The sequence below is a fragment of the Physeter macrocephalus genome, chromosome 4, assembly GCF_002837175.3.
Source record: "Physeter macrocephalus isolate SW-GA chromosome 4, ASM283717v5, whole genome shotgun sequence".
Taxonomy (NCBI): domain Eukaryota; kingdom Metazoa; phylum Chordata; class Mammalia; order Artiodactyla; family Physeteridae; genus Physeter; species Physeter macrocephalus.
The window spans coordinates 44,815,394-44,837,624 of record NC_041217.1 but is presented as its reverse complement, the minus strand read 5'-3'; the positions used below and the strand labels follow the sequence as shown (position 1 = coordinate 44,837,624).

The 22,231-nt window shown below is 36.6% G+C and overlaps 1 protein-coding gene across 2 annotated transcripts in view; it reads right to left on the bottom strand.

The window, feature by feature from the left end:
- Window positions 1-22,231, bottom strand: part of RABGAP1L (RAB GTPase activating protein 1 like) — a 642,929-nt gene that overhangs the window by 541,886 nt on the left and 78,812 nt on the right. The gene's annotated exons all lie outside the window — the stretch shown is intronic.

The window sequence follows — 22,231 nt, the reverse complement described above, 5'->3', positions numbered from 1 at the left end:
TATGACAGACTCTAGGTCCAACCACCTCACTACAAATAACTCAGTTTCATTTCTTTTTATGGCTGAGTAATATTCCATTGTATATATGTGTCACATCTTCTTTATCCATTCATCTATCAATGGACACTTAGGTTGCCTCCATGTCCTGCCTATTATAAATAGAGCTGCAATGAACATTGTGGTACATGCTCTTTTTGAACTATGGTTTTCTCAGGGTATATGCCCAGTAGTGGGATTGCGGGGTCGTATGGTAGCTCTATTTTTAGTTTTTTAAGGACCTCCATACTGTTCTCCATAGTAGCTGTATCAATTTACATTCCCACCATCAGTGCAATAGGGTTCCCTTTTCTCCACACCCTCTCCAGCATTTATTGTTTGTAGACCTTTTGAGGATGGCCATTCTGACCAGTGTGAGGTGATACCTCATTGTAGTTTTGATTTGCATTTGTCTAATGATTAGTGATGTTGAGCATCCTTTCATGTGTTTGTTGGCAATCTGTATATCTTCTTTGGAGAAATGTCTATTTAGGTCTTCTGCCCATTTTTGGATTGAGCTGTTTGGTTTTTTTAGGAGGTGGGTCAAAAAGGATCTTGCTGTGATTTATGTCATAGAGTGTTCTGCCTCTCTTTTCCTCTAAGAGTTTTATAGTGTCTGGGCTTACATTTAGGTCTTTAATCCATTTTGAAACTCAAGATTTCTTAAATTATGGAGTTTTAATCCCTTAACTGGATTAACATGACATCATAAATATTCAACAGAAATTTTACTTTGGAAATGATCATAAGTACAAAGGCTTCAAGAGGTATCCAAATTCTAACTATTGGAATTCAACTCATCTTTCTCTGAGTGTCTGTACCTCTAATATCTTGTTTGTTTGTTTGTTTGTTTTTTTGCAGTACGCAGGCCTCTCACTGTTGTGGCCTCTCCCATTGCGGAGCACAGGCTCCAGATGCACAGGCTCAGCGGCCATGACTCACGGGCCCAGCCGCTCCGCGGCATGTGGGATCTTCCTGGACCAGGGCACGAACCCATGTCCCCTGCATTGGCAGGCAGACTCTCAACCACTGCACCACCAGGAAAGCCCTCTTGCATTTATTTTACACGTCTCTTTCCATCTTTAGACTGTAAGTTCCTTGAAGATAGGAACTGATCTTAAGAATTTAATAAAGCATTTAATATATGCCTTGCAGAGAGCAGGCTCTAAATATAATTGAATGTAGGAAGGATGAAAGAACATAATCTGAAAAGGAAAGGTAAGTAGAACAGAGCAAAGCTTGGGAATGATGGAAGCAAGGAAAAGAAAACTAACACTAGAGAGCCATAAAGGTATGGGGAGAAAGATGAGTGAAAAGGCTATTAAGCAGGTTATAGCTGGGCAATTCTGAAGAGACATAAAAAATCTAATACCCTTATTTCTCTGATGTAAAATTTGTTTGTGGTTTTTGTACAAAGAAAAAAGACAAATTAAAGCTCTAATTATCTAAAGCCAAATTTCTGTTTTATTTTTTAAATAACACTCAAAAAAATTTAATGTGCTCAAATGGGTACCACTTAGAATTTTTATTGAATAATTTGTCTTTCTCTACTTACACTATAATGGAAACACTAACAGTACTGTATTATGTAGACCTTCTGCTGACATACACTTTACAAATATTTACTCCAGCCCCAATATTAAAGCCAGTGTGATATTTTTAGCACTAAGTTTTGAGAAAGCTCAGCTTTCCTCCTGTAGTTATAAGAGATCTGAGTCACTCAACTCCCAGAGCCATATTCAAATCATTAGAACACCAGATCCCCCTGGTGTAACAAGAGCCATAATTTCTCCAATTGAAAAATTAAGCCCTCTCTCCTTTTAGGAAAAGAGAGAACGGCACATGAATTAGTTCCAAAAGAGAGAATGCTAAAGAGAATGGCATATGAATTAGTTCCATAATATTTCTGCAAATAGTTAATAAACTCCCAGTCTTGCTTCAACTAAAGGAGTTAACTGTTTACAAAATGAAATCATAAAGTAATCGGGAAACTAGATTCTGGTCCGGACACTGTCACTTAATCTCAGAGTCTCAGTTTCCAGAACTTTAAATGAGATAGTTCAGTATAACTAAATTCAAATAACATTTATTGAGTACATTCTGTGTGCAAATATATAATGCCTAAATTGTTGCCAGGCTCCAACATTTAACTATTTTAATGATTTGAGGATATCAAAATTGTCCTGATTGAAATAGACTGTATAAAGAGAACCCAACAACTAGCACCCTCCTCCTCAGGGATTTTCCTCAGACACCTACCTCCCCAAGCCCTGCCCTTGGGAGTCATAGTTGCTCTCAGCAATTTCTGGCTTCAACCCAAACCCCAGCACGAGGCTGATAAAGAATGGCAGTCTGACATACTCAGCTCCCACCTGAAATGGGGGCAGTGCCTGAGGAGGAAAAGGGAGATTCAAGTAAGGTGCTAGTCTGAAAAACAAAGAAAAGGTTTTAGCATGAAAACCACTCATAAACCGTGTGACCTTGGGCAAGCTGCTTAACCTTCCTAAGCATTTTTTTCTATACTAAAAAAAATGGATAAAATACCACCTCACAGGACTGATGTGAGAATTAAATAGATAATTCACATAGTTTTCCATACATATTTTTCATTATTATTAATAACTAGAAAGCTGAATTAACTGCCTTATGAATCAGTTACTCAACCTGTTTCCAGGGACCAGTCTACCTACCAAGTATAAGGACATTCTACCTCAGGAGAGGGCAAGCAGTAGATGACTCTAAGATCTCTTCTAATTCAAAGGTTCACTGAAAATATGCAGCTGTATCACCATCACCATCACCAGGGTGTGTGAATGATCACACCAAGGTAGTCACTACAATCTTACAGTCTGTATCTTAATCACTAAGTTAGAAGCAAAAGGGGGTAAGGTGGCCATGCAAACACTACACACAAGGTCTCTGAAGTGGGCATTGCATAACTACCATCTGCTATTACTTATGGGAATAAAAGTCCAGAGGCTAGAGAGGGCTCACTTCGCAATATGGAGAACAGCAATAAAATGCTGATAATAGTCCCAGGCACACGGATATGTTCAATAAAGTTAGCTTCTATTATTGTTATTATCATGTCATAGAAGCAGTCTCTGGGGACTATCACAAAAATAAGTTTCAAGTACTATAGGCTTTCAGGCACCCTATACACCTTAACACTGCTGGCAAACTGTAGGGTCTCCAGATTTCACTAGAGATCATTCTCCAGAACATTTAAATTTCTTCAGTCAGTTGAAGCATGATTAAGATGTCTTAATCTAACACAAATACATTTTGTTATGGTTTATTACCACCACACCAAGTAAAGCAGGTGCTGGCCAAAGATGAAGCAAGCTTAAGTGACCACAATGCCGACACAGTAGGCACTCAATAAACATCTGGGAGGGAGAGAGAGAATCCAAGGGGAAAGCAAAAATCCCTTCCCCTCAAATACAATGGATTATTTCTGGGTTCCTAGCACTTTTGATCTGTATATCCATGGTTTGATGGGATCCCAAAACAATATATACCTCTTAACAGATAAAAATCCAAAAGGAGTGGGTGCGAGTAGAGAGAAGCAATGGTTTTTCATGACTCTTCCCCCACATTACCACAATAAAAATGCTCACTCTCTTCCTGATTTCCCTTTAGACTAACATTCAGGCAGATATATCAACCAAATGAGATTTTTAGAATTTGACTATAGGTATTGTGAAATATTAAATCTCTGATAGGAAGAGCAGTTTATATGAGGTTTAACAACCAAATAGGCACTTATAAAATTAAAATCTATTAGCCTAATAAGCATGTAAAACATGTTCAATCTCATTTATAATCAAGGAAATGTAAACAAAATGAGATGCTATTTATCACCAATCAGAATGGGAAATATTTAAAGACTGATAATATCTCCTGTTGTTGAAGATAGGAGGTAAAGGGTGCTCAGATAAACTACTGGAAGGGACATACATTTGCAGTCTTTCTAGAGAGCAATTTAGTAGTATCTATCAAAAACCAGATTGCGCTTCAGAGTATATATACAAAGAAGACTATTCTTTACGACATCTGTAATAGCAAAAAAGAAGAATGGAAATTGCTGTTAGAACCTTCAAAAGAGAAATGGAAAATAAGTTATGCTATAACCATGCCACAGAATACTATGCAATTTGAAAAAGTGAGTAATAGTTTAATGTAGTGGTCATAATAGATTGTTTAATGAGAAAATCAAGTTGCCAAACATGATATACACGATATACACAATGTTCCTTTTGGAAACTAAGCCTTCCAATTTTCAAAAAAGTACCAGTATATAACTTTATTTAGAATATGATTAATGTGCACATAAATGTGTGAGATTTCTGTACTTTGAACATATTTCATTAAAACAAAAATCCTCAGGTTATGAGATGATTACTTTCCTTTAAAAAGAAACGACAAGAAAGAAATTTTGTATTAACCTAAAACTTTAGATATCAAAGATTTTCCCTCAATTCCCTTAAATTAAGTAGGAAAAATGGGTTTTCATGAAGGAGGGGAATCCCATATCAGTTAAATTTCTGGGATTTCAAATAAAAACACCTTTGTATGTAATGTGAATTCTGAATAATATGATAAGAAACATAAGTAAGTGGTCAAGTTTTCATCCATACTTGATGTAGCACTGTCCTTGGTGCTATATCCAACAATTTGCACAATCAAATTTTAAAGAATTCACCCTCCCTCCTATCTTCTAATATTCTTTCCTCTCCAATCTCATCCTACTCTATAATATTTATAGAAAGTGTTGATAGGGAAATTACAAAGGCAACATTGTGACAATGTCCCTAAGTAAATTATAAATTAATTTTAACCTCCATCTATCAAGAAGTTTAAGACATGAAATCAGGCAATGAAGTATCACATTAGTTGGCATTCAGGAGAATTTGGAGGATTGGGAAACATGAAGAATTCATCACACTGAAGTTAGAAAAATGATGAAGGACAGCTGCATGCATATGGGAATGACATGAAAAGAGCACTAATTATAAAGAACTAGGGATAAGTTTCTACAGGAGTACTGGTTAATTCAAAACTAATTTTCTAACTTGTGAAATAAATATTTTAAACAAATTAGGAAGAAATAAAGAAAAGTGAACATGATCAATTAATGCTCGAAGGCATATCTTTACATTAATAATGTTCCAGATAATATAAATAGTATATCTATAAAGTACTAAATAAACCAACTTTGACACCAGCATGAAAACAAAAACACCAAAAGAAAAAAAAAGGAACACCAAAGGAAAATCAAACCTATAAAAGTTTAGAAACTAAATAGGAGCATTTTAAAATAAACATTTAATTAACTCTTTTCTAAAAGCATACAATACAAAAAGAAACAATAAATAAATAAAAACATACAATATAAAAACCCACAACTCATATTTACTATATTCACAATCTTATACTTACTATAAGGTTACAACTTAAGTTTCATGCAATATATTTATATTTTTAAATCTTTTGGATAAAATGTCTTAAAGTCTGATTTTCTTACCAAAGATTCTGCACTGTACTAACCTTGAAGAGCAATCCTCCCTAGATCAATACGAAAAAATATTTTTATGATCTTAAGGTGTACTTTTTCATTAGATTATCCATTTATGACAGTTTGAATTAAATAAACATTTTGGACTTGCCAAAACAACCAACAGCACAATTGTACCTTGAATATTAACAAATTGTTCAGGCACACTTAAGTAACTAAATGAGAGGATGGGTGCTTGCCATCACACCTATGTGATAAAACACTAACTCTGGCATGCTTTTCTTTTTCTTCTTGCTACTTCTTATATTTCCTTTCAAATATATTTTCTATTAAGAACAAAATCAATTCATGAAATTTGAGTTGCTCTACTTAAGGTCATTTCAAAATGAAGTTTATTTTCAAGCACTAATAAAAAGGGCATTTATTATGTAATAAAATGTAACTAGCAAAAAGTAACATCAACTATAATGTGGCCCCATGTTTTGTACACAAAGGACACTACAGTTATAACAGAACATTCCATAGTTTCAAAAATTACATAAAGCATACTTAAAGCTATTCATAAATATGCTGTGACTGTCAGGGTTGGCCAACTTTTCTGTAAAGGGCCAAATAGTAAATATTTTCGACTCTCACATGTTCTTATCTTTCTTATTTCTTTTTTCTGTGGGGGAGGAGGGCTGGGGAAGACTGTATAAAAATATAAAAACCATTCTTGGCACAGAAGCCATACAAGAAAAAACAAGTTGTGGGCCAGATTTGCCAGTAGGCTATAGTCTGCCAACCCTAGGACCCTTCCCTTTCAAAGTAGCTATTCATTCCTATTTGCTTCAAAATATTAAAGATGAAAGAATTTTTAAATGCCCAACACTACATTTTCCAAGGAATTAATTTCATTAAAAGTAAGGGTATACCTATAGTAATATAAAAGACTAGACTATCTATTTTACAATTTAAATATAAATCATTCCCATACACATTGAACATGTTAGAATCAGAGTTCGATCTGCCAAATTCAAGAATCTTATCACTTAAAAAAATAAAACTCTAGATCCCAGTGAATTTTCCACAAGTTAAAGACAGGATAATAAACTTTCCAGGCAAAAAAAAATACTGCAGGAAATGAATTAAAATATATTCTTTGTCAACTGAAAGGTCAATTACTCTTTAAAACTGCATGAGAACTTTTGTCGTTTTTTGGGAGGGCGGGCGGGAGGTAAAAGACATGCAACCTAGAAACATGAGAATATAGTTTACTTTCCACTGAATGCTACAGATATTCATCCTTGGAGGTACTGTATTTTAAAATATAAAGATTACTACAGGTAATGATTACTACAGGTAATTAGTTGGAATAAGATTAGACCTTAACAGACTGTACTCATGAATTAAACACTACAATTTTGTATTTTAGATTTCTAAATGAAATACAAATCACTGGGGAGGAAATTAAATGCTTGAGTTCACTGATATGGGACCCAATCATACTCAATCACCCATTGGTTAGATCTCAGTGTTTTCTGAAACACCACCGGTTATTTACAGGGGAAAAGGTCAAAAGCCCAAACAATACTCCTAATCTCACAGCACTTAGGATCTAAGCCACATATTTGGCACTTGATTATACTTAGGTCAAATGCAATACACACTGTGATGTGGCATAGTATTACTTAATTCCTGCAATGATTTAGAATGTTTATTCCCACCTAAAATGTAAGTAACCTTAAAGGAATTTTTGTCACTCTCAGTACCAAGCATAATGCTAAAATATGTAGGTATACAAATATTTCTTAAATAAATGAATGAAATTAATTAATATACAAATATGGTCTCTTCCAGGGTGAACTAACCTAGCACTAAGCCTTTAAATATGGCAATTAAAGACAGGTATGACTCAGTCACCTTTTCCCGTCAATCATTTCTCTAAAATCGGTCATTTTTTATTTCCAGGACCAGCACCCTAGTTCAAGCTTTATCTCCTCAAATTAGACGTATATATCATGGATTCTTCACTATTCTAAACTGCATTTTACATAATATACTGCCAGCTTAATCTTCCTAACACAAACCTTTGCTCATGCCATGCCCGAGCTCAAAATCCCTCTAAGATTCTCCACTGCTTTACACAAAGTCTGTGCTGTTCATTGTTTCTAGGGAGATTCTCCAAGGCCTGCTCTCAACCTGCCTCTCCAACCTCACATTCACTGTCTCCTAGGCATACTGAAGATTCTGTTCATGTCTGTACTTTTTGCTTTCACATATGTCAAAATGCTATGATTCTTACTTTCTACTCTTGCAAATCCCACTAACTCTTTCAAACTTTCCCAGACTTGGTCATTTGAAAATGAATTGAAACTAGCATTTACCAGAGACCCACTGCATGGAACTCTCTGACAGACCCACAAAGATGAGTAAGAATTGAGCTTCTCAGAGGAATTTACAGTCACTAGGAAAGAGAAGACACATGTAACTATAATTTAATATGGAATATCATAAATGACACTAAAAATGTGTAAGTAGAATTATAGTTGAATTCTGTAGTCAGGGAACAAGAGATTACCTCTGACTGGGGATAAGCAGAGGTATCATGAGAAAAACATCATTTAAACTGATAGCTGAACCTTGGCTTCAAAAGGCAGAGATGGGAAGGACTTCACAAGTAATGGAAATAGCTCAATAAAAGACACTCGAAACCTACAGCAATCAATGCTCTTATAATTCATATGGAAATTCATCACGTACTGTTTTGAAGTTGTCTAGGTCATTTTTTGGTCCTTTTTTTTTTTTTTAGAATTTAACTTTTTTTCCAGTTGTATTGAGATATAAATGACATACAACTGTGTAAGTTTAGGTGTCCAGTATCTAGGTCATTTTTTGTTTAGCTAATACTGCATATATTTATACCCTTGGTAGGGCCTGGTCTAATAGGAGAGATGAGATATAATCTTGTAAAATAAGGGGAGTAACAGTAATTATCTTGCACGGTTATGGTAACAAGTGAGGTAACATGTATGCACAAGTGGCTACTACATAACAGATGCTTGAAAAAGGATAGTTTCCTTCATTTCTGATACCTAACTCTTTGTTACAGGCAGTTCTAAAATGACCCCTAAGATTCCTGCCTCCTGGTATAAACACCCTATAAAGTGGGACATATGAATATGATGGATGTCATGGCTGTGATCACATTGTGTTACATGGCAAAGGTGAAGGGATGCTGCAGATATAAAGTCCCTAACCACTTTGGCTTTAAGTTAATCAAAGGGAGTCTATCCCAGATGAGCCTGACCTAATCAGGTAAACCCTTAAAAGAGGCCTTGGGCCTTCCCTTAGAGAGATTCTCCTGCTGACCTTGAAGCAAGCCCCCATGAGTGCTACAACTGCAAAGAAATGAATTCCATGAACTCTGAAGGGAACCCCAAGTCTTAGATGAGACTGAAGCCCCAACCGAAACTTTGATTGCAGCTTCATGAGACCATGCACAGAGGACCCAGCTAAGCCATGCCCAGACTCTCGATCCATGGAAACTGTGAGATAATAAATGTGTGTTACTTTAAGGTGCTAAATTTTTTTGTAACTTGTTATGGAGCAATATAAAGCTAATTAATACACTCCCTCTACTTTCTCTCAAACACCTTCCCTTATCAAATGTATTTTTTAATCATTTTAATTTGTTGAAACAGATAATGTAAAAACGCAAGAATGAAACAACAATATTATAAAGTCCTTTCTTCCCTCTCACTCACTCTCTCTCTCTCTCTCATACACATGCGTGCGCGTGCACACACACCCACCAATTTTATAAATATATAAAGTATCTGATTGGAAAAGAAACAGTATCTAACCTACCAATATTATTTTATTGGAACATATTTCCTCATCTGTAAAATGATATAATAATAGTATTGACATTATAGGGTTGATAAGAGGATTAAATGAATTAAAGTCGGTAGGCAATTTAAATCCTTGTTACTCAAACTCTGGTGTGACCAAGAGCAATGGCATCTGGTAGAAGATTTTTTATTTTTTTTTGTGGTACGTGGGCCTCTCACTGTTGTGGCCTCTCCCGTTGCGGAGCACAGGCTCCAGACACACAGGCTCAGCGGCCATGGCTCACGGGCCCAGCCGCTCCGCGGCATGTGGGATCTTCCCGGACCAGGGCACGAACCCATGTCCCCTGCATTTTAACAAGGTCTCCAGGTAATACATGTGCACATTTAAAGTTTAAGAAGCACTTCATTAATGAGCATTTATCAGTCATGTAAGTGCAATATGATCATTATATTTCTTAAAAAACTCATTTCTTTTCTATACTCTCTATCTTCTTTTCACTTGAATATAAAGAAATTTCATTTGCAAACTGATTTCTATAGTAAAAGTTGTTTGTGATGATCTTTTCTCTATTCAGACTATGAATTAAGAAATTAAAAGAAAATAAACCTCTAGTTGAGTTTGAGACTATTTTGCTCTCTACTCAAAATGAGTTAGAAGTAGGGCTTCCCTGGTGGCGCAGTGGTTGCGCGTCCGCCTGCCGATGCAGGGGAGCCGGGTTCGCGCCCCGGTCTGGGAGGATCCCGCGTGCCGCAGAGCGGCTGGGCCCGTGAGCCGTGGCCGCTGGGCCTGCGCGTCCGGAGCCTGTGCTCCCCAACGGGAGAGGCCGCAACAGAGGGAGGCCCGCATACCACAAAAAAAAAAAAAAAAAAAAAAATGAGTTAGAAGTAGTATTAGACAGCTAAAGGTCACTCAGATCAAGGCGAACATTTTTTTTTCTAGATAGCATTTAACCAATCCAAATACAAAAACAAAAAATGCAGATTACATGAAACATAAAAAGTACAACCAAGTGTGAAGCCTGCCTAATATTACTGTGAATCTGGTCTTTTACAATTACTTGGGCATGTGTCTTAAAGGAAATCACACTGTATTTGCCAACCATTGCCTTCTTGTAACTTACTATCCATTTTACAAGTAACTAAATACAATTCTGAGGTCAACAAACAGAAAGCCAGTTTGAAATCCAAAGGAAGCAATACCAAGTGCACCTCAAGTTTCAAAAGCAGGAGGAATTCAGAACTTGTGGGAGTATATAAATGTGACAAGGTAGTTTAAAGACAATCCCTATAGGGCTTCCCTGGTGGCGCAGTGGTTAAGAATCCGCCTTCCAAGGCAGGGGACACAGGTTCGAGCCCTGGTCCGGGAGGATCCCACATGCTGCGGAGCAGCTAAGCCCATGGGCCACAACTACTGAGCCTGTGCTCTAGAGCCCGTGAGCCACAACTACTGAGCCTGCGTGCCTATAGCCCGTGCTCCTCAACAAGAGAAGCCACTACAGTGAGAAGCCCCCGCTCGCCGCAACTAAAGAAAGCCTGCACGCACCAACAAATACCCAACGCAGCCAAAAATAAAATAAATTTTAAAAAAATAATAATAATCCCTATAATGTTGCATTGATGGACTTAACTTTCTGCTAAGATTCCTTGCATTCAAATTAATACCCTTTAACACACTTCACTTTTTGAACAGCATTTGAAAAATATGCAAAGGTACCTTAATTCATTTTATTTTAGATCTTCCCCAGGAAATTAAGAGCAACTTTAGTCCTTTCAAATCTGCATCCCTTTTTAGTTAAATTACAGGCTAAGGTAAGACAATTTAGAGTGACTTGAACTTCCACTTTTGCTTTGACAGGCAAATTGCTGAAAATAATTAAATAAAAGAATACTCCAATTCCCCCCAGCAGGAACACATTTCTATGCCACCTCCAGTTCTAACTTTTGATATTTGCGTTGACAGAAATGTCAATTACAGAACTAATAATAAAGTGTATTGAAAATGTATGAAGTGTCTGATCTATAAAAGAAAAGAAACTATTACTTCCTACTCTGTGATTTTTGTAGCTTTTTTAATACAGGTGATGGCTAATAGATTTTCAAAAGACAAGGTGACATCTCAAACAGTGCAAAACTGTTAAGAACAGAAGTGAAAAATTTTTAGGGAAAAACAGAAATCTGATGACTTGTTCTTATTCAGACCATATATAAGAATGAGAAATTGAAATTTTTATGTATGTTTTTCATATTTTCAATTGCAATTCCATAAATGTTACCTCTTTTTTTCTAGTCTTTCTCAGTATGAAATCATTTTGAAGCAATGTAAAATATTTATTCATTTATTACTATAATTTTATTATAATAAATACATTTATATTTATTTATTATTTATTCCTTCATTTATTATTTTTCATACTGTTTACTGAATCTCATTGAGAAGGTGGCATTTGAGGAAAGATTAGAAAGAGAGGAAGGAGAGACCCATGTGGCAATCTAGGAAACAAGGAGTTCCAGCCAGAGGGTACAGCAAGTGCAACAGCTCAGAGGCAGAGTACACCTGGTGTGTTTGAAGAATAGCAAAGGACAAGGGTGGAATTTGTGGGGCAGAAAGTGACAGGAAATGAGGTCAGAAAGGTTAAAAGCAGAGAGCAAAATCACAGACAGCCTTGTAAACTATGGTAAAGAACTTTGGCAAGTGAAATGAAAAGCCAACCGAGGATTTTTAGAAGAGAAGAAATGTGATCGGACAGATTTCAAAAGGATGACTATGGTGATACGGAATACAGACTAAGGGGTTGTGGACAAGGGTGGAAGGCAGCAGACCCGTGAGCAGGTACTACAATAATCCAGTACAAGAAACGACAGGGCCAGAGAGAGGTCAGATTCTGGATTCTAAGATTTGGAGCCTAGGAGTTGCCACTTGCTGACAGGGAAAGACTAAAGGCTTGGTTGTGGGAGAATCAGCCTTCACCCACATACTCCACCTGGAACACATCCTCTCCGTAGAATAGAAAAGAGAGAAGCAAAACCATCGTACACATGCAAGGCCTCACGTTCAGCATGGATCTGTGACTAGCTAGGAACCCCTCTGGTCTTTCTGAGTGTGCACAGCCTTGCATGTGTACATAGCCGCCTAGACCACCAGCGATATGTAGAATCTAATGAGGCCCATTCATTCTTTAAATCTCCTTATTAAAATTCTGGTCAATCTGTGGCTTTCCCCAACCAGAATTACAACCTCATGCTACTTAAAACATTGGTCTTCCCATTCTTTTGCCATAAAAAAATCATTATTGTTTCCAACAACGTTCTAGAAATATGGGGGTTTTCTAAATTTGCTCCAAATCAAGTGAGTCCCTTCCACAGGTGAAAACAAAGCTACTAGTTTTCACAGCTTGCCCCACCCTAGCAAAACCACTACGATAAGCCAGTGGTGGGAATAAGCAGAATGGGAGCAGCCTCAAGCACTAAAACACCACAGACTGTTCTCACCCAAGGTTCAGTGGTTTTTCTTAAATAAATGCTTCTCAATTTTTTATATAATTTGATCACTTTCTCAAGACCTTAACTGGCTGTTTTCTGACAATTTTATTGACATTTATGATTGCTTTTTGATGAGCAGATTTGCCAAGCTCCTCACCCAAGCCATTCTGCACTAAGTACATTTTAAATATAATTTGCCTGAGCAACCTACTAAAAAATGTCATAGAAAATATTTTTAAACATTTCTAAGTACGGAAATTGCCAGTATGCTAAAATCACTATTTTCTTTTGACTGTTAACATGGCTTTGTTGAAGAGCTTACTCAGGTGACCTTAAGTAGAAAAAGCCTCTAAGCAGAGTAAATAGCATTTGCAAAGACACAGAAGCACGTCAGGGAACTGCATGGTTAAGTATTGGGTGGGTAACTATTTTTAGCTCTCCCTTTCCTACCACAGATGAGCTCAAATCTCTTACCCCCTAAAAATGCCCTTTGTTGGCCAGATGCAACCCAATGTTTTTACTCCAATCTCTTTTCTCCTCTTCTCCATCAACCTTCTTGAAAGAATAGTTTGAACACTATTCAAACTTCTCCCCTTCCTCACCTCTAGTCAATCCTCAATCCACTACAATAAGGCTTCCTTCCCAACTTTACTAAAATTACCCTCAGAGGGGTTCAGTAATCTCTCAAATTTACCAAATACAATGAACAATATTTGGTCCTTATCATACTGAAACTCTTGTTCCATTTGTCAATACTGCACATCACTCCTTCCTTCTGAATCTCCACTCCTTAGTTTATTACTACATTGTCTTAGCTCTCCTCATATTGTTCTGATCATTTTTCTGCAGATAAGTCCTTTAGCTGCACTTAAAGGATCTCTTAAACTCTACTTCTAAACCCCCTCCCCACATTTCTCCTAAGGAAATTTCAGCCATTATCATTGCTTCACACTGATGACTCTCAAACCTTTATCTCCAGTTGTAAAACTTCTCTCACAATTTAAGACTATTTCTAATAACTGAAAAGTAGTTCCAATTTAATGTTCCACAGTGAGTTCAAATTCATCAGTGTCTGAGACTGAATGAATCTTACCCCCACCCCCAAACCAGCTCTTCCCAGGTGTTCCCTATTTCATTTGTTGGCATCCACATAAACCAGTCACCTCAGCTACAAACCTAGATTGAATCTATGATTCTTTCTCCTCCCTTCTCTTCTGCTGCCCATGACATCCAATTAAGTTACAAGCCCCACTGCTTTAACCTCAGGAATACTCTCAAATCCCTTTTACCCCTCATTCCTTACATTTTGAGGTAGTCATTTTGACACAACTGTGTCAAAAGAACTTTGTCAAAATGGCTATATCAGAAATGAAGCTTGACAGCATAGCACAGGGAGATGGGCTTGGTGCTTTGTGACCACCTGGAGGGGTGGGAGAGGGAGGGTGGGAGGGAGGGTGACGCAAGAGGGAAGAGATATGGGAACATATGTATATGTATAACTGATTCACTTTGTTGTAAAGCCCCTCATTCCTTACATTTTGAGGTAGTCATTTTGACACAACTGTGTCAAAAGAACTTTGTCAAAATGGCTATATCAGAAATGAAGCTTGACAGCATAGCACAGGGAGATGGGCTTGGTGCTTTGTGACCACCTGGAGGGGTGGGAGAGGGAGGGTGGGAGGGAGGCTCACGAGGGAGGGGGTATGGGGACACATGTCTGCGTATGGCTGATTCGCTTTGTGTGCAACAGAAACTAACAACGGTATTGTGAAGCGATTATACTCCAATAAAGATCTATTAAAAAAAAAAAGAAATGAAGCTTGAGCCCAATTTAGCTCTCTGCCAAGACTGGAAAATGATGGCCTAACCAATACTTCCTACATGATTCTAATATCCTGGCAGTGAATGTTTCTAAATATTTTGCTGATTAATAACAAATCAACACTGGGATCACTTCGTTTGCCATTTACTTCTAAATGTATCCGTTTTCTAGTAATGTTACTTTCCATAAGTAAATGGTTCTTCCCTTAAAGTACACATTTATACAACTTTCAAATCTCATCAACTCTAAAGTAATTTTCACTGGATCAAAAAATACCTTTCCGGGCTTCCCTGGTGGCGCAGTGGTTGGGAGTCCGCCTGCCGATGCAGGGGACGCGGGTTCGTGCGCCGGTCTGGGAGGATCCCACATGCCGCGAAGCGGCTGGGCCCGTGAGCCATGGCCGCTGAGCCTGCGCGTCCGGAGCCTGTGCTCCGCAATGGGAGAGGCCACAACAGTGAGAGGCCCGCGTGCCACAAAAAAAAAAAAAAAAAAAACCTTTCCAAGACTTGAATGGCACTGAGTAATATGTCAGACAAAATGCATGGTAAATAAACTAACGGTGTGCGCTTCTGTGTCTGAAAGACTTATTTTGAAGAGAATATTTTGGCTTCCAGTAGATTTTCTACAACCTGTCATTTAAAGAAGTATGTGTCGCTTCTAGCTGACGTATTTAAAATATTCTATATCTAAAGTTCTTTCTCTTTTTAATGCACCAGTTTGTCTGCATGCTTGAAATCACTCTTCAAAATGCTTTCACATAAAACAATGCTATTTGGAAAATAGGTCTCATGTTATATTTTCATATTATATTGCATTACATCCTTCTATCCAAAGTTCATGATTTTAGACAGATGTAAAATATGATCTAGAAAATGTAAGATCTACAATATCTTGTCTGTAAAGGGAATACTAAAAATACTACCTTTTAAGCAATTAGAAGCGGAGTTACAATTCAGTGGTTTAAAGAAGAATACAGGCATGCCTCATTTTATTGGTCTTTGCTTTACTGCTCTTGGCACACATTGTGAACTTTACAAATTGAAGGTTAGTAGCAATCCTGGGTCCAGCAAGTCTATCAGCAGCATTTTTCCAATAGCATTTGCTCACTTCAAGTCTCTGTGTCACATTTTGGTAATTCTCACAATATTTCAAACTTTTTCACGATTATTACATTTGTTATGGTGATCTGTTATCAATGATTTGACATTACTATTGCAAAAAGATTACAACTTGCTGAAGGCTCAGATGATGGTTAGCATTTTTTAGCAAAAAAGTATTTTTTAATTAAGGTATGTATACTGTTTTCAGCTATAATGCTATTGCACACTTAACAGACTACAGTGTAGTGTAAACATAACTTTTATATGCACTGGGAAACCAAAAAATTCATGTGGCTCACTTTATTATGATATTTGCTTTATTGCAGTGGTCTGGAACCGAACCCACAATACCTCCAAGGTATACCTGTACTTTGATGTTGTGTGTCATGAAAATTCATGCGCTTTAGGGTAAGACTGCCATACGTTTGAATTCTGTAGATTATACTTTTTTAGCCCTATGACCTCGTATAATTTACTTAAAATTTTTTTAGTCTATTTCCTCACATGTAATATAAAGATGATAACAGTCATTTCTCAGGACTAATGTGAGTAAAATATGAAACTAGGTCTATTAAATATCAAATACATTATATACACAAAGCAGATATTTAATCCATTTTAGTTAGTTATCCTTCTTTTAAGTTAGTGGATAGAAGTGAGGAATTTTTATTTACTAAATTAGAATAAAAGGCATAATTATGTGATACTAAATTGTATAAAATATTTTTACTGAGTAGGGCTGAGTCATTCTATTATTTTTCTTCTTTCCCAATTCTAGCTCCATATATTTTTTCATTTCTAAAGGAAATGGCATTTTTGCAAGACATTACCTGAAATCTTGTGTTCATGTAACTTTCTGGTAGATACTTGTCACACCTATTATTCTTCTTCCTGAGCACACAGCTCAATTACATTCCCCAACCACCCCTGTGGTTCTTGTTTAGCAGAAAAGAATGTGCACAGCTTCCATATCTGGCCCAAAATTCTCCTTCATGTGATCTCTGGTCTTTTCCTCTTCATGTTGGCTGGGATAGAGATGACAACAGTGTTCCCAGAAGTCATATAAAATATAATGGAGTCACAAATGGAAGTAAGGGCTGAACTCTGTGATCACTAGAATACTAAGGAAGTGATGTTCTGTGACTCCAAGGCTAGGACGTAAAGGGCACTGCAACTTCCACCTGTGCTCCGCAATGGGAGAGGCCACAACAGTGAGAGCCCCGCGTCCACAAAAAAAAAAAAAAAAAAAACCTTTCCAAGACTTGAATGGCACTGAGTAATATGTCAGACAAAATGCATGGTAAATAAACTAACGGTGTGCGCTTCTGTGTCTGAAAGACTTATTTTGAAGAGAATATTTTGGCTTCCAGTAGATTTTCTACAACCTGTCATTTAAAGAAGTATGTGTCGCTTCTAGCTGACGTATTTAAAATATTCTATATCTAAAGTTCTTTCTCTTTTTAATGCACCAGTTTGTCTGCATGCTTGAAATCACTCTTCAAAATGCTTTCACATAAAACAATGCTATTTGGAAAATAGGTCTCATGTTATATTTTCATATTATATTGCATTACATCCTTCTATCCAAAGTTCATGATTTTAGACAGATGTAAAATATGATCTAGAAAATGTAAGATCTACAATATCTTGTCTGTAAAGGGAATACTAAAAATACTACCTTTTAAGCAATTAGAAGCGGAGTTACAATTCAGTGGTTTAAAGAAGAATACAGGCATGCCTCATTTTATTGGTCTTTGCTTTACTGCTCTTGGCACACATTGTGAACTTTACAAATTGAAGGTTAGTAGCAATCCTGGGTCCAGCAAGTCTATCAGCAGCATTTTTCCAATAGCATTTGCTCACTTCAAGTCTCTGTGTCACATTTTGGTAATTCTCACAATATTTCAAACTTTTTCACGATTATTACATTTGTTATGGTGATCTGTTATCAATGATTTGACATTACTATTGCAAAAAGATTACAACTTGCTGAAGGCTCAGATGATGGTTAGCATTTTTTAGCAAAAAAGTATTTTTTAATTAAGGTATGTATACTGTTTTCAGCTATAATGCTATTGCACACTTAACAGACTACAGTGTAGTGTAAACATAACTTTTATATGCACTGGGAAACCAAAAAATTCATGTGGCTCACTTTATTATGATATTTGCTTTATTGCAGTGGTCTGGAACCGAACCCACAATACCTCCAAGGTATACCTGTACTTTGATGTTGTGTGTCATGAAAATTCATGCGCTTTAGGGTAAGACTGCCATACGTTTGAATTCTGTAGATTATACTTTTTTAGCCCTATGACCTCGTATAATTTACTTAAAATTTTTTTAGTCTATTTCCTCACATGTAATATAAAGATGATAACAGTCATTTCTCAGGACTAATGTGAGTAAAATATGAAACTAGGTCTATTAAATATCAAATACATTATATACACAAAGCAGATATTTAATCCATTTTAGTTAGTTATCCTTCTTTTAAGTTAGTGGATAGAAGTGAGGAATTTTTATTTACTAAATTAGAATAAAAGGCATAATTATGTGATACTAAATTGTATAATATATTTTTACTGAGTAGGGCTGAGTCATTCTATTATTTTTCTTCTTTCCCAATTCTAGCTCCATATATTTTTTCATTTCTAAAGGAAATGGCATTTTTGCAAGACATTACCTGAAATCTTGTGTTCATGTAACTTTCTGGTAGATACTTGTCACACCTATTATTCTTCTTCCTGAGCACACAGCTCAATTACATTCCCCAACCACCCCTGTGGTTCTTGTTTAGCAGAAAAGAATGTGCACAGCTTCCATATCTGGCCCAAAATTCTCCTTCATGTGATCTCTGGTCTTTTCCTCTTCATGTTGGCTGGGATAGAGATGACAACAGTGTTCCCAGAAGTCATATAAAATATAATGGAGTCACAAATGGAAGTAAGGGCTGAACTCTGTGATCACTAGAATACTAAGGAAGTGATGTTCTGTGACTCCAAGGCTAGGACGTAAAGGGCACTGCAACTTCCACCTTGGTTTCAGGGATTGCCATCTGGGGAAAGCTAACCATTATACCATAAGGACACCCAACCAGAACCATGGGGAGGCCTATGTGGAGAGGAAGTGAAGTTTCTTGCCAACCACCAGCATCATTTTGGCAGCTATGTGAATCAGCCCCTTGGAAGCTCCTCCAAGCTTTCAGCCCCACCCAATGAAGTCTTCAGATAACTATATCCCCCAGATAATATCTGACTCTTCCTAAGAAACTCTTAGCCAGAATTGACCAGACAAGCCTAATTCCTGACCCACAGAAACCATGAGATAATAAGTGTTTTTTAAGTAAAAAAAAAAAAAATTACTTCCAACCACATGTAAAAATTTAAATAGATCACAGACAAATCATTAAGGAAAAAAACTGACAGGGAATTCCCTGGCGGTCCACTGGTTAGGACTCCATGCTTCCACTGTAGGGGGCCCATGTTCAATCTTGGGTCAGGGAACTAAGATCCCTCAAGCTGCATGGCACAGCCAAAAAAAAATAAAAATGACAAATTAGACTTCACAAAAATTAAATTTTTGTTTCTCAAAGACAATGTTCATTTCTTTTTTTTTTTTTAACATCTTTATTGGAGTATAACTGTTTTACAATAGTGTGTTAGTTTCTCCTTTACAACAAAGTGAATCAGTTATACATATACATATGTTCCCATATCTCTTCCCTCTTGCGTCTCCCTCCCTCCCACCCTCCCTATCCCACCCCTCTCATGGTCACAAAGCACAGAGGTGATCTCCCTGTGCTATGCGGCAGCTTCCCACTAGCTATCTAATTTACATTTGGTAGTGCATATATGGGGTCAGGTTTTTAAATTTAGATATAAGAAAGTTCAATATTCTATAAATAAGAATATCTTAAGTACTCATGAACATAACAAGAAGTATAATGTAGTGTCCAATTAATTGATTAGTAGTAAGGTCCTCTGTTCCCTTAAGAAACTATAATATAGTTAATTAAAGGAGATAACCAGAAAATACAAGTTAATGGTTCCTGAAATACATTGTCAATGGTTTCTGCCTACTGGCTTTAAGAACAACTGTTTATATCTAATATTCAACAAAATATTTTGCATCAAAATAATTATCTTACTTGTAACAAAAGCAGCTGGAGAAGATGATCATAGCAATTATGCAGACAGCCATAGAAATGAGCAAAGCCAGCCATCGAATGCTGCCATCGAAAAATGGACCTGATAATGGAAGTAAACAATGAAAAAGACATATTACCTTTCGATCACATCTTAAAAGGAAAAAATAACTTGTAGTGTTGAACTCTAGAAAGCTTGCTTATTGTTAAAACCAGAGAAAATATTTCACTGAGAATCATGATTGCACTTTTCTCTGCTAACCTACCTATAACAACAGGGGGCAGTGTAGGTTGTAAATACTGGTTACATAAGTTGGTCCGACAACATTCTATTGTCCGGCGTAGCTGGGCTTTTGGTGAATCCTAAAGGAAGAAAATTAGAAATAATCTGATACACGAAACTGATAATTAATTTTTAAAATATTCATAAAATACGGGAGGAGATATGGGGATATATGTATATGTATAGCTGATTCACTTTGTTATAAAGCAGAAATTAACACACCACTGTAAAGCAATTATACTCCAATAAAGATGTTAAAAAAAAAGATATTGTTCAGAAAATGAAAAGGTAAACTACAGAGAGGGAGAAAATATTTGCAAAACATATCCGATAAAGGACCTTTGCCAACGTATATAAAGAAATCTTAAAAATCAACAAGGAGACAAATAACCCAATTTTAAAATGGGCAACAGATTTGAATAGAGTCTTGACCAAGAAGATAAACAGATGGCAAATACCATAGAAAAAGATGCACGACAGCATTAGTCATTAGAGAAATTCAACTTAATATCAGAAGATACGATTATACACCCTCTAGAATGGCTAAAATTTTAAAAACTGACAATGCCGAATGTTGATAAGGATACAAAGCAACTGACTCATCAGGAAGGAAAATGGCACAGCTACTTTGGAAAACAGCTCAGTTGTTTCCTACAAAGTTATCAACATACACTTACTGTAAGACATAGCCATTCCACTCCTAGGTGTTTACCCAAGAGAAATGAAAGCACATATTCACCAAAGACTCATACTCAAATGTTCATAGCAGCTCTATTCCTAATAGCCAATAGCTAAAAACAACTAAAAGGTCCATTAACTGGTGAATAGATAGATAAACAAATCGTGGCATAACTTTACAACAGATTACTACTAATAAAAAGGAACCACCTATTGATACAACATATATAAATCTCAAAAGTATTACGCTATGTGAAAGATGCTATATATCAATACAAAAGTCTGTACTATATGATTCATTTTACATGAAATTGTAGAAAAGGCAAAACATGGTGACAGAACACAGATCAGTGATTGACAAAGACCATAAGTGAGGGGAAAAGATGGACTGTAAAGAGGCATGAGGGAAATTTGGCCAGGGGGGAGGGTGGAGGGAGGGGTGGTTAATGGAAATGTTTTATATCATGATTCTTGTGGTAGTTATACAGATGTATATCCATTTGTCAAAATTTGATGAACCATACACTTAAAACATGTACATTCTATTGTATGTAATTTATACCTTCATAAATTTTTTAAATGAAACACTCAGAATAATGTCTAGCATACTAAGCACTCAACAAATATTAGCTAAAAATAACTTATTTTTACGACAATCAAAGAAAGGAATGGTTTCATAGAGAGAAAGACTGAGAATTCTAAAATGCCCTTTTCAAAGATAACATAAATTAAGAAATTTTCTTTTAATAAACCCTACCCTGTAAGCAGATAATATAAAGGTTAAAAGTAAAGATCTGTCATTCAGCTCTAATTTCTATAAAAAGTACTGAGCACAGAGCCAAATGAAGTGTGACTCTCGTGAGGTTGGTTAGCATCTCTCAGCAGCATTCAAGTAGTAAACAGAGCAGATACCAGCTAGTATTTCAAAAAAGTGAATGGTAAGTGAAAAGGCAACAACAAAAAACAAGTCAGAACTGAATAATGTCAAATGAGGAGTAGGACATGACATATCACTGAAATTCTAAAAACACTTGAGAGAATTAGAAATTTCTCATTAAACACTTCAAAAGTACTTAAAATAGGGAGCAAGACAACGAAGTTAGGCTGTCAAATTTAAATAGTTGCATAAGTGGGAGTGGGGAGTATTCAACCAAGGAACCAAATAGACCAAATTCTCTTCTGCATCTAGTAGAATCTAGTCTAAGAGTAGCAGAGACTACAGAGAATCACCACTCCTCGCTTTATCCCTCCCACAGGCAGGCGTGCGTGCGCGTGCGCACACACACACACACACACACACACACACACACACACACACACACACACCACACATC